We start from the raw sequence: 14,253 nt of genomic DNA, 5'->3' as shown, positions 1-14,253 counted from the left end.
CTGTTTTTAGTAGAGACGGAGTCTCGCTCTTGCTCAGGCTGGTCTTAAACTGCTGACCTCAAATGATCCTCCCACCTCGGCCTCCCAGAGCACTAGGATTACAGGAGTGAGCCACCGCACCTTGACTGTTTTACAGTGATTTTTTTATTTTTTGAGACAGAGTCTCACTTTGTTGCCCAGGCTACAGTGAGTGCTGTGGCGTCAGCCTAGCTCACAGCAACTTCAAACTCCTGGGCTCAAGCGATCCTCCTGCCTCAGCCTCCCGAGTAGCTGGGACTACAGGCATGCGCAACCATGCGCAACCATTATACCAGCATGCCTGGGTAATTTTTCTATATTTAGTAGAGACGGGGTCTCACTCTTGCTCAGGCTGGTCTTGAACTCCTGAGTTCAAGCTATCCTCCTGCCTCAGTCTCCCAGAGTGCTAGGATTACAGGCAGGAGCCACCGCACCTGGCCCTGACTCCCCTTTTAAATCCTGCTGATTCTTTTTCTATAGACATTAGTTGGCCAATTAATTTCTTTCTATTTATAGTAGAGATGGGGTCTCGCTCTTGCTCAGGCTGGTTTCGACCTCCTGACCTGGAGCAATCCGCCAAAGGATTACAGGCGTGAGCCGAGCCACCGTGCCCGCCCTACAGTGATTTTTAAATTTACATTTTCTTACTTCTACAACACTATAAAATAGCTTTGACATGGCAGTAAACAGTTGACTTTTAGGAGACTGTAGGAGCAACTGAGAACTGAGCTTTTTTCCTTAAAACATGACTGTTTTGTTTGGTGTTTCTGTTAATTGCCTGCGCCTATGAGCCAGGGTTCACTTGGGAAGAGACAGCTTCCCAGGGGTGAAGCTGCCTTGGGCGTAAGAGAGTTTGAAGGGCGCAGGGCTGGGGCTGGCTTCCAGGAGAGGTGAGTTGAGGTGGGGAGGGCTTCTGGGGAGTGTCTTGAGGGAAGGAGACAAACGGACTGAGGCCAGATGAGACGGGTAGGAGGTGCCAGGGACCCTAAAGACAGAGACTCTGGGGTCAGGAAGGTTCGACAGAGGCTTTGGGAAATAGATCTATCCAACTGCCCTGACAAAGGACAGAGCCTTCAGGCCTGGGATTAGGTCAGCCTCAGGGCAGGGGACGTTCTTGGTCAGTAGCAGGACTTTGATTTATGTAACGGGCTTACGTAATGTCATTACATAACATCATTAGGGACATCGCAAATTGGATTCTATTTCAGGCTCTGCGGAAGCCAGACCCGGGGCTCCCCTCCAGCCCAGGGAGACAGGATTCCTGCGGGCCCAGCGCCCCCTTCCTCTCACTGGGATTTCATCTCTCAAGGTTCCGCTGAGGGCTTTGAGGAGGCCCTCTGAGGCTGCACCCCTTTGGCTTTTCTGCTCAAAGGCTGTATTTTGGCAGACGAAGCTGACTCTCGCCAGAGCAGGCTGTGTCCTCAGGATCCTCTCTCTCCACAACCTTGGACCTCGCGGCAAGACATGCTTGTCCTTTCCAGATGCCTGCTCCCAGTGATGCACCTAGCGCTCCCAGCACCGCCCTCTTATGTCCAGGCTTGTGGACAACCTGGACCATCTGTATCTTCTCCTATCTGACCTCTGGCTTCCAGTTTCTCCTCCCTAAAGTCCTACTTTCCAAATTATCCTCCAACTATTAGGCTGGTTTTCCTTGTAGCCTGTTGCTCCCCAGCCTGGAGACTTTTGTTCATCTGAACACCCAGACTCCTTTGCAGTAGACATGTGTCACATTATGCTAAAAGTGTGTCTGTCTCCCTCTGGGAGTCGCCAGCTTCCCGGCATGGAGCACGGTACCCACTGCCTTGCCAGCACGCAATGAATGTTTGTTGTAACTCCAGGTTCCCTGCATTTGGCCCAAACAAATGTTTAAACTCGCTTTGCAAACCTCCTGGGTACAAACCCTCGCTTAGACTGAGGGATCTTGTTGTCTCCCAAACAGGCTGTGGTCTTCCTGTCTCCTCCCCTTGCCTCTCTTGGTTTCCCCATCATGAAGTGCCCACCTGCCCTGACTCTTATTTTATTTTATTTTTGGGACAGGGCCCCATTCTGTCTCCCAGGCTAGAGTGCTGTGGCATCATCATAGCTCACAGCAACCTCAAACCCCTGGGCTCAAGCCATCCTCCTGCCTCAGCCTCCTGAGTCTGGGACTACAGGTGCACACCAGCATGCCTGGCTAATTTTTCTATATTTAGTAGAGACGGGGTCTCGCTCTTGCTCAGGCTGGTCTTGAACTCCTGAGCTCAAGCAATCCTCCTGCCTCAGTCTCCCAGAGTGCTAGGATTACAGGCAGGAGCCACCACACCCGGCCCTGACTCCCCTTTTAAATCCTGCTGATTCTTCAAGCCCAGATGGGGGCCGCCTCTTGGGGGTGACCTTTCTCACCCCAGCCCACAAGAATCTGCTTTTTCCAGCTCTCTGGGCCACTGTCTGAGGCTTTGTCAGATGTGACCTCCGGTTGTTGGTGTGTCTATATATGCCTAAGACTAGCCAAGTGCTTCCTGCGGCCCAGGCTCCTGTTTAATTCTCTTAAATCCCCTTGGTGTGGGGGCTGCTGTCCTGATTTCTCGGGTAAGGAAACTGAGGTTTAGGAAGGTTACGCTCTCACAGCAGCCAGAGCCTCGTCTCTCCAGCCGCACTGGGAGCAGCTCCAGGGCGTGTTTCCCTGTCTTGGCATTCCCAGGTTCCGGCACATGTGAGCACTCACAACACATTTGTTGAGTTTTGTAGTTGGTAGAGCCTTTAAAAGGCCTACCCATCTCACAATCTCTCCCCTGCTAGATAGGCTTAGCGCCTACAACCCACATTTTACGACTTATAGCTTGGCGACAGCAAAATACAAATCCCACAGTGTTAATAAGTTCAGCAATCCATTTTCTTCCATGTGGCTGGGGGCTGCTTAAAGCCAGAGCTACGGCTGCGCTGCGATGCGAGGACGTGAGTTAGACATCTGCTCACGCACTCCCCCCACCCGCACCGTAACAGCCTGTCGCTCTGTACTGCCTTTGCCGGCCGTCACTGCGGACCCTCTCTGGCAGCCCACGGAGCGTGTGCATCAGACGAGATGACAGCTACACAGACTGAACAGAGAGCAGAGTGTCACAGCTTGGGAGAGGGGACAGAAAGGGAAGGCAGGAATGCTAGTGTCGTGCAGGACGGCTTGGGAATCTCCTAGACCGGCGGCTCCTAACCTTTTGTGGACCCCAAGCACTGGGCTAAGATGTTTATAGCTCCCCGCCGAGCAACGATAGAAATCACAGCTGGCACAGCATTTCAGAGAGTGCATGCGCGCCTCGCCTAAGCCCCTCTCTGGTCTTTCGTCATCCCCAAAGCTGGTTTAAGGATCTCTGCTCTTACCTACACACGAGAGAACCGAGGCTTAGAGGAGGACAGAGGCTCCCAAGAAGACTGAAGAGTGGGAGGGAGGGACAGAGGAAATCCGTGGTTCTGCAGGGCAGGCCCAGCCAGCCGCTTTCCGGCTCTCCTTGTGACCCTGTGCCTGGGCTGCCCCCAGCACAGGAAGAGCCTGTGAGGCCAGAGGAACTCCCCGCCCTGGCTCTGTGTCCTCTTCCTGCTCAGCAGGCTGGCGAGGGCGGGGTATTGTTGGGGACCAGATCAGGACTAACAATGACCCCAGAGAAGCCCCCTACCCTCGCCGGCTGCCCAACCCTGACCGAAGCACACCCTTCTGGCCGGGCCTGCAGGCTGGACGCCACGTGGAGGAGGGCCTGCAGGGTGGGCGGCAGAAGCCCCACACTCTGCTCCCTGCACCCCAAGAGCCTGCTCCTTGGTCAAGCCCCCGCCGTGCAGAGCATTCTAACGAGGAGCTCTTGGTTTCGCAGCTGCAGCAGCACAGCCTGCACAACTTTATGTCCCATTTTGCTGTGTTCCACTTTGTTTCAGGCAGGAAACAAAGCAGTGGTTGCTCACCCCTCGCCACGCCCCCACTTCTATTCCCAGTCAAGGTCATGGCTGCAGCTCAGCCCTGAATAGCAGCAGCCTTCTGGGGCCAGACAGAAGAGGGGATCCCACAGGCCAGCCTTTAGGAGGGACCTTCTGAGCTTTCTGCAGTTCTACGAAGTGACACCCTAAGGGGAACATCGCTGGAGGGACAAGGGGAGAGTCAGAAACACCAATCATCTAATTTAAATCAAGTAAGTACTTAGGCGCTTGACAATACCTGGGGAAAATATCTAGAATCCATCCAGTGTCGCTGCAGGGATCTGCCTTTTGTGAATGTAACCGGTTAACTAAATGAGCTGGACTTGGTGGGTGGCAGGAAGAAGCAACTTTACTTTTCCCTTCCATGATCACATTCAAACGCATCCTGCCAGACCTGCCTTCCCCCATTATCAGTTTTCTACTGTGTAACTAATCACTCCCAAACTGAGCTGCTTGAAACAGCAGCCCTGTATTTGCTTACAGCTCTGTGTGGTACCCATTTAGGCTGAGCTCGGCCGAGTGTTCTCGACTGGTCTCACCTGGGTCCTCCATGCAGCTGTCATCTTGTGGCTCTTGTGCCTGGACTAGACATGGGTGGTCCGCGTCTGGTGGCTGGTGCTAGCTATCGCCCAGGGCTCCCTCTCCCCTCCAGGAGGCTGGCCCGGACCTCCCCACAGGGCAGCTCTCTATTTGGAGAGGGCTGGAGCTGGATCTGCAAGGGCCTCGTGAGGCCTTGGCTCCAGAACTCAAACCGTATCACAAGCCTCCCCAGGCTTCAAGGGGTGGGAAGACAGTCTTTGGTGGGAACAGCAGCAAAACCACAGGGCAAAGTAGTGAGTGCACAGGGGTTGGAGAAGTTTTGGCCATATTATCAGCAATGTCCCACACTCGCTGCTGGGCTGTGTGTTACATAGATCCTAACATACCTTGGGTGTCTGAATAGTCTCATCTTCAGTTATTAAAAAGTCCAGACTTTTCTAACCCCAAACTTTAATATCTCACCCACTGTGAAGCATCTCTCCCACCCCACTGGGGGCTGATCTGCACACCTGCTCTGATGGGTAAAGAGGCCCAGGTCGCAGTGGTCTCCGCCTTGTTCTTCCACTCCTCATCCTCACCCCTTGGGTCCCAGTTGGGTCCCCAGGGGTTGACAGAGTGGAATGACAGGAGAAAACATCTCATTTGACCAGCGTTGTCATCACCTGACACAGGTGTGCTCTGTGCGGCAGGATGCTGCTGGAATATTGGCTTTTTCTCTCATGGGGTGTTTGGTGAGTTCTTCTAAGTCACTTGCTCCCTGTGTCGGGCCACGTGAGGCTTCACTGCTCCCTAATGAGGGCAGCACCCCCCTCCCCCGCATGACAACTCTCCAGCAGCTTCTCTGCTGCTTTGCTCCAAACCCCTGCTTTATTCCAGGGGTACCTACCAGATGGGCAGTTTTCCCCCCTGCAGACCAGCCTTCCTGCAGAGCACGGTGAGAGTGGCCTCTGCCCAGCTTCCACGTGGACCAGTTACTGATGCAGTAATTCGAACGATTGACCGACTTTCTCCATTCCAAATTCCTGGAAAGAGAATCCAAGCTAAGCCGCAGCTAAGGTTGAGTTTGTCCCGGCTTTGGTCAGCTATGATCAGGGAGGTTGGATCACACACTTTTGCTGTGGGTGTCGAGCTCTGTGCCTGTTTTTGGAGAAATAGGAGTTCCCAGGCTCTCAGGCTGGACGGAAGAACCCAAATGTCTACGGCAGGGGGCGCTATAACTAGAACCAGGTCTACATTAGCAATTATTCTGTGGAGCATTGCAGAGGACGATCAGATTGATTCATTGTGAAATCATCGGTGGTCACTTAGACAGCTGTTTCCGTAGTATGAAGGGGCAACACTGAGATTGCAAGTGGTTGAGGGGGGAATTGGAGTGAGGAAAATGGAGGCAAGATGTGTAGACCGCTTGGAATAGACACCTAATGTCTATGCATTGAGTGCTGCTGTTCTTCTGGAAGAGGCACTCCCTCATCCTTCCTGCCTCACCAGCCAGCTGAGTCCACTGCACCCCTGTGTGGTCCTGCCACGCTCCCGCACGGACCAGTTGACTGGTCCAGGAGTGGGAATCCGACCCAAGCTGGGCTGGCTGGAGTGCTTCTCCAAGACTTTGAACTTTGTTCCAGAAAGCGTGAGTCAGACTCTCTTGGGTAGCCACAGCCATAAAAAGTAAAACATGGGAGCTTTCACAGGCCATATTTCTTGTCACGTGGACGAGGCTGGTCTTTGACAACAGAGAACGGAGCTGACCCCAGACGAAAGCAGGAACGAGAGATGGAGGGATCTTGGCTTCAGATGAGCCACAGATTCTTGGCGTTCCGGAGGCAGAACTGTATCCCTGCCTTTCTACGGCAACCATGGAGGCGCGCCCTTGAATTTCCCTTCCAAACCCAGTGCTGTTCGGCTGTGAGGGTGCAGTGCACTGATGGGCTGCAGCCCTCAGTGCCTTCAAGGTCCACTGTGGCTTGTGAGCCCAGGCCATGCTCCGCCCAGGAAGTCCCCTGCCAATGGCCAGACATGGCCGGACATGGGGTCTGTACCTACCCAGACTAGAACTCATCCAACAGGCCTTCTCTGCTCAGAGCTCCCTGTGGGGTTGGCTGAGACTTTCTGCACCACAGTCTGAGGCTCCACCTGCTGATCCTGTTCTCCTGCCCCCGCTCAGAGGCACGTCATGCCTGAAACTGCCTCCTCCCTTCTTAATCTCTCCCGGGAGCTACCTCCCAATAAATCTCTTGCTCCCCTACTTCAGCCATGTTCTTGGAGCAAGTCTTCCTGTGAAACATAGTGCCAGGCACATTCCGGGTGTAAATATTAGCTCAAGTCAATTGAAAAATCTTTAAATCGTATTTTATGAAGTCGATCAAGGGGAGGACTATTCTCGAATGTTTCCAACATGAGTCCTCATTAAACATCATTATTGTAACTCACATGCAATAAGTGCTCACATATAATAAATGTCAGTAAGTGTCAGCTTGTGTCGCTATCCTCTAACAGAGCTGGTTGGGCAACACTAGGTTCAGTAAGGGACTTCTTAACCTGCCAGGGAGAAGTAATTGATCTGGCAAAAAGTCAGCCGATGTCAAAGAAAAATTCCTAGAAAGTACATGAAGTTTGCTTCAAGAATCTAAACCAGAATGTGCTCTTGGTCAAAAATCATTCTATGTAAACAGCAACACAGAAAGGAAAGGCCACCATATAAATGGTGTTATAGCTGGATACTGTTATAGACTCTCTGAAGCATTGTTAAAATGTAATCATGATTATGTTTTGTTTTTTTTAATCCAGATTTGGGTGATGTTTTTTCCAATCTTAAAATTCTTTGAGCTGGCTGCCAAATTTAGTGTGAAAGTGTGTGCCTCAGACCCAAAAACACCAACACCCTCTGACACAGTGGGTTAAAATTCTGGCTAAAGGATAGGACAGGCATTGGTTTGCATCCTGTGTCCGCCGCTGTCACTAGTTGTGTGACTCCTGACCAGCCTTTCGCACTCTCCCAGTCACCTTCCCAGGTTGCCGCGAGGGTCATGCACGGGAAAGCCCATTGCACGCTGCCCAGCACACGGACAGCACTAAAGCACCGAATTTCCTATAATGATGTATTTCTTTCAATAATAGAATAAAGATAAATGTATTAGCAGAAGATGGAGCTGGCATATGTAAGTGTATTGTTTACTTCTGTGCAACACATTATCATATATTTAGTGGCTTAAAACACCACACACTTATTATTCAACACTTTCTGTGGGTCAGCGTCCAGGCATAGCTTAGCCAGGTCCCCAAGGCTGCAATCGAGGTGTCAGCCAAACTGCGCTCTTACCTGGAGGCTCGACTGGGGAAAAGCTGCTCCAAACTCACTTGAGTTGGCAGAATTCATTTCCCTGTGGCTGCAGGACTGCGGGCTGTAGCCCTCAGACCCCCGGGGACAGCCGAGGTTCTTTGCCACGTGGGCTTCCCAACCTGGCACTTACCCCATCGTGCCGGCAAAGAGACTCTCTGCTGGTGTGATGGGGTCTTACGTAATGTGAAGTGATGACGGCAGTGACACCCATCACCTTTGCCACAGTCTGTGGCTTAGAAGCCAGGTCACAGGTCCCACCCACGCTCAAGAGAAGGGGGTATACAAAGGAGTGAAAACCAAGCAGAGGGGGCCACAGGGCACCCTAGAGTCTGCCCTCCATAGTAAGTTTAATCTGATCGAGATAAATGCCAGAGTCCTACACTCATAATCTCTTAATCTAAAACGGAGATCCTCCAGGGCTAGGAGCTTGCGTCTTTCAGGGGTCCTGAGTGAGGGAGCAGGGGCTGGCTGGAGCAGGTGGAGTGGCCACACCGAGTGCATTGAGGGCCACCCTGACCCGGGCTCCCCCCATCAGCACTCCTGCTCGCCTGAGAGCAAGTTCAAATGCTCACAAGGGGCAGCCTTGGAAAGAAGACACGTGTGTGTGTGTGTGTGCATGTGCACGTGTGTGCATGTGCATGTGTGTGCGAGTGTGTGTGTGTGTCCTTCAACATCAGTGTTCCAGAATCTTCTCTTCCACTTACTGGGACAGCTCTATAAACAGAGGTCACAGCAGAGGTGGAAAGTTCCAAAGTGGAGAACTGAGGTGCTGAGGGGATTAAGCAGGACTGAGGAGGGGCTGGGAGGATTTTAGGAGAAGAGGTGCCCGTTAGAGGCATATGTAGGCATTGGGGGCTGTCGCTCCAGTGGGGCACAGGTCAGAGGAGGTTCTCATTGTTCAGGGTTCAAGTTCACATAATTTCTGAGTAGCTTATACCTTGCTGGCCCCATCTCTGTTCACAGGGAGCAGTGATATAACATGAAGTCTAATTCCCAAAGGAGACCCACTTTTAATTGAGTTTATGTGAAATGTAATAAATTTGGAAAGCTTTTAGTCAAGTAAGTCAAACGACCTCAGAGGCCTCAGGCCCCGGGGGAGGGGCAAGCTGCTTTCTGGGTGGGGACATGCTGGGAGGACGACGGAGGAGACCCGAGAGACCAGCGGGACAGAAGACAGCGTGTCGCAGGAGCCTGGGACCCGGCAAGCCTGCCGGGAAAGCAGACCCGGCCCGGCCCGGAACTGTGGGCGCGAGTCTCGGGGCGGCACGGGCGTTTGTGTGTTCCACAAGAGCACCCACTTTGTGCTAGGGTGCGGCTGGGCTGACCACCCCTGGACTCGGTGGTTGCTAAGGCACTGTAGGACGTTACGAGCCCAAGTCCCACCTCTCACCACAGAGGGATTTCTTTCAACTTGTCTGAAATTTACTTTTTCCAGTTCCAAGGGGATGAGAGTCGGGGTGAGGGCGGTTCCCTCTAGATAGCGACACCTAACCTTGCTGGAGCACTCTGCACGCGTCAGACCCGTGGGGAGCCCTCATGCGGGCCATCTCAGGAAACACAGTGACGTCTCTGGGGTAGATACCACTGCACTCACAGAAGAGGAAACTGAGGCTTGGAAAGGCTGGAAAACTTGCTGCCTCAGTTTACATCCTGGCTTCACCATGTGATGGTCCAGTAACCCGGGGTGGAGGGCTCTACTGCACCCTTAAAATGAAGATCAGAATGGCAACGCACTTGCCCCGTGGGACTGTTGGGAGAGCTGTACGTGAATCAACATGAAGATCAGAATGGCCACGCACTTGCCCCGTGGGACTGTTGGGAGAGCTGTACGTGAATCAACACAAGTAAAACGCTCCGGACAGCGCCCGGCACACAGCACCCCTCTGGACACAGCATGCTCGTGACCAGCGCTATTGCTTTCTAATATCTGAGAATGGCAAAGACTTAGGCACTGTCCATGTTTTCTAGCCTCTTCGAAATTTAAATTGAGGCTTTGTCTTAGTGTGCTTGGTCTGCTATGACACAATACTATAGACCGGGTAGCTTAAACAACAACAGAAATTAATTCTCTCACAGTTCTGGAGGCTGGGAAGTCCAAGATCGAAGTGACAGCTGGTTGGATTCCTGGTGAGCGCTTGATCCCTGGCTTGTAGACAGCCACCTACTGTGTCCTCACATGGTGTGATGGGGGAACTATGGCCAAATATTAGCAACTAGTGAATTATAGATAAAGTATATATGGATGTTCGTTGTTCTAGTCTTTCACATTTTCTGTAGGGTTGAAGTTAAATTTAAAAATCAATTTCATTATATGATATAATTTGTAAAATTAACACAGCTATATATTGCTAATGGCAAAATTCTTTGGAAAGCAATTTGGCTTTCCCTAGTCAGATATCTCAAATGCACACACTCAGTAAACTCTATTTCTGGGGATTTTGAAACAGGAAAAAGGCCAAGGGCGCAAAGATGTTGACCGCCAACCAAATGTCAAACAATCAAAAGATGTCTAAAGTATGTTGCCTCAGTTGCACGGAATCTTGTCCAGAATTAGCAAGTGTGAAACAATATAGTGACAGAAACACTTAAGCGAAACCAACTACAGGGGGCAGAGAGCAGCAGGAAATAACTGGGACCCAAGTTAGATCTGAATTTTAACCTGTGCTCCACGACTTCCTAGATTTGCGATTTGGGACAACCTCCTGGACTACTCTGATGCTCAGTTTTTGAAATTGTAAAGTGGGGATGCCAAACTTTGCCTTGTAAGATTGCTGTGACGATTCAATGCCTTAGAAGTCCTTACCAATGTTCTTGGACATAGTAAGTGCTTAATAGACGTTAGCTGTCATTTCTGTTACTGTTACCACTTCTGACTGCAGGAATCGTGGGGGAGGTAGCAACTGAGTTTGACTTTGTCAAATAAAATGTGGTGTTTGTCGTCTTCAAGCTGAAGAAGAGCAAAAAGAGCATCCGCAGCTTCTGAAATGACATGAAAACCTGCTGGATGCATTTCCATTTCTCTCCTTAACCTCCAGCAGACTCCTGCTCTCTATTTAAAATAATGATCACAGAGCAGCAAGTCCATACAATATTATTATGTTTATTCTCTTCTATCTTAGAGGAGTATTCTTCATCACAATATTATAAATAAAGTTAAAATGCTGTATTTTTACAGCTACTTTAAAAAATGTGGTGTTTGAGAGAGGTGTTTCTGGCAGGGGGAACAGCAAGGAAGGATGGTGGGCTCAGGCACACATACGGAATAGTGGGCGGTCAGGCTGGTGACATACAAGTTCTAGGGAAAAAGCAGAGTGAGGACGTTGTTTGACTCAGTCGAGGCCAGCTCATGGAAGGCTTTGGGTGGGGGTCAGGCAGAGACTTGATTCTGGGGTGGACGGGGAGTGTCTGAAGGGTGCCACCCTGTCCCCCCTCCCAGCAGGTGCCGCAGGACCATGCTCTGCCTTGGGACAAGAGGTCCGGCAACAGCAAGGCACATGTTCATCCCACATCCAGTAACACACAGAAGGTGGCATTAAAGACAAGACTGGGTTCCTTGGAGAGGTCCTTAAAGTTATGTTCAGGAACAGGAAGGGTGGACGTTAGGGCTTCTTAGCTTTCCTTCCAGCCCCTTTGTGATGCCAGTTGCAGCTCTGATAGTAATTGTGTCTCCTTCCCAGCAGATGGCGCCAGGCTTTGGAACTGGAGGCTCTCCCACCAGCTCTCAGGCTCTCAAGCAGGAATTCCAGAAACGCGGTTCCTGCCCCTCCGCCCTCGGCCTGACAGAGAGAGTGGTCTCAGCCGGCTCCATGGATGAGGAAACACGTCGCACACTAAGAATAGCCTCCTGCTCTGCTCACAGCAGCACAAAAGTCAATCGAGTTTCTGGTAAAATGCAAATATTCCCTGGGAAGGGGCAATACAGGGTGTCCCAAAAGCCACCATACATAGGGAAAATGGGAAACTGCAGCTAAATATACCTTTATTTACAAAATATTCATTACAAAATTTTTCCTTTATATGGAGACTACCAACAATGACTAATTCAATTAGTTCTCTAGTTGAGAATTTCCTAAGGGACTGGGTCTCAGAGCCAGACAAGTTTCATTATTGGTGGGGAGGGGAGGGGAGGAAAAGCCCGTGAGGATTCTCAGCTGGGACCCTGGAATCTGGGGCTGCCACACCTGCAACCTCCTTGCCCTGAGATCTCAACCCGCCTGTCTTTAGGCGCCTGTGGTCCCTCTCCCTGTCCCACCTGGGGTTACGGCCACTGCCCTTGGGCTCCTGGCACTCTGAAATCCTCTGGAATGGAACAAACATGGAATAAGCACGACGTGTTGCCCGCTGAGGGCAGATGCAGAAGTTCCTTGTGGTATGCAGGGACGGCGGCTGAAAGACAACAGTGGGAAAAGCCCTGGCGACAAACCTCGGTCGCTCTACAGAATGGTTCTCACTACTGACTGCATGTTAGAATCTCCTGGGAACTTAAAAGTATACCAACGGAATGTGCACTTTTCTGTATATTTATTAAATCTCAATAAACAGTTTACACACACACACACAGTGGGACAGATGACAGACACCAAAGCAGGCCCCACTCCAGACCCACTGAATTAGAATCTGTGTAAGTGGTCCTGACCCTGAGTTTTCAAACCTTTCCCAAGTGGTCCTGATGTGCACTCAGGGAAGATAACTGTTGCCCTAGGAACTTGTCCTTCATCATCGTACAGATCCAATTCCAGATGAGCACCATGCCAGCGGAGAGGATGGATGGGTGTCTGAGGACACAGGGGGTGGACAGAGATGCCGTAGGGCGATGCTCTATCTCCTGCAATGACACATGACCAGCCTGTCAACAGAGGAAACCGAGGCACAGTGCTGAGCCCGAGGTGTCATTGGTTCCAGCTCAGTTTCAATTAGAATCCAAGAGTTAAACAAACACTTGGGAAATTTTGATCAACTTATTCCAACATTTCCACTCTCTTGTCTTCAACCCAAATAAAATCATTATTCAGCTTCCACACGTTTATTGAACTCTACTATGTGGCTGACCCAGTGTTGGTGCCAGAGACACAATGTACATCTGGCCTCATTCAGAGACCCTACATCCGGGGGAGAGCACCCATTCAACAAACTAACGCACAAACAGATGGTGCATGTTAGTGATTCTTTTATAATCTGTTTACTTCTTCCCCCTGCATCGCCTCAGACTGCACAAATCTCCTTTGAAAGTCCAACTTTCAGTGTGATTCGTGCTCTGCGAGTTTTAGAGACCCCCTTTGTTCTGAAGCCACACAACCCCGGCTCAGAGCACGCCCCCATCACCTACCAGCTGTGTGGCTTTGAACATGTTTCATAGCGTCTCTGTGCCTCAGCTTCCTCACTCGCAAGATGAGGGAACCTAAGCTGCGATGAGGGTTAAGGAATGAAGGAAATCATAAAAGGTGCTCAATAGCTTTCTCTACACATACCTTCTGTGGATTTATCCCTAGATTCTTGAGCGTTACTATAAATGAATTTTTTTTTATTTCAGCATATTATGGAGGTACAAATGTTTAGGTTGCATATGTTGCCTGCCCCCCTCCCCCATGAAAATTTTTAAGCAATTTTGATCAGTTACCTCATGGACACTCATGTTTTACAGTTTATCTATAGATTCCTCTCACTTTTCTCTGTAAGGGTCATATCAGAGAGTAATGACCCTTTCATTCCTTCTTTTAGCATCCTTGTTTCTTCTAATTTTTTTTCCTGCCTTGCCTGGCTAGAGTAACAACGGCATGAGAGTGGGCCTGCTTTTCTTTGTCCTCTTCTGAGGAAACACTTCAATCGACACCATTAAGAGTATAGTATTGGCCATAAGCTCTTCTTTTCTTTCCTTTTCTTTGGCAGATAATCTTTATCAAATAAGAAATTTCCTGGCTGGGTGCAGTGGCTCACGCCTGTAATCCTAACGCTCTGGGAGGCCGAGGCGGGCGGATTGCTCAAGGTCAGGAGTTCAAAACCAGCCTGAGCAAGAGCGAGATCCCATCTCTACTAAAAAATAGAAATTAATTGGCCAACTAAAAATATGTAGAAAAAATTAGCCAGGCATGGTGGCACATGCCTGTAGTATCATTTTAAAAAATGCCTCAGCTACTCAGGAGGCTGAGGCAGGAGGATTGCTTGAGCCCAGGAGTTTGAGGTTGCTGTGAGCTAGGCTGACGCCACGACACTCACTCTAGCCTGGGTAACAAAGTGAGACTCTGTCTAAAAAAAAAAAAAAAAAAAAAAAAAAGAAAAGAAAGAAATTTCCTTTCACAACCTAGTTTACTTGGAATATTCATGGGTGTTGGCTCTTACCAAATGATCTTTCTGTAGCTACTAAGATGATCACATGATTCTTCTCCTTTAATCTATCACCGTGATGGGTTACCACTGATTTT

Source organism: Microcebus murinus, chromosome 9 (assembly GCF_040939455.1).
Source record: "Microcebus murinus isolate Inina chromosome 9, M.murinus_Inina_mat1.0, whole genome shotgun sequence".
NCBI lineage: Eukaryota > Metazoa > Chordata > Mammalia > Primates > Cheirogaleidae > Microcebus > Microcebus murinus.
The sequence above is the reverse complement of the archived record's forward strand: the minus strand, read 5'-3'. Positions refer to the sequence as shown.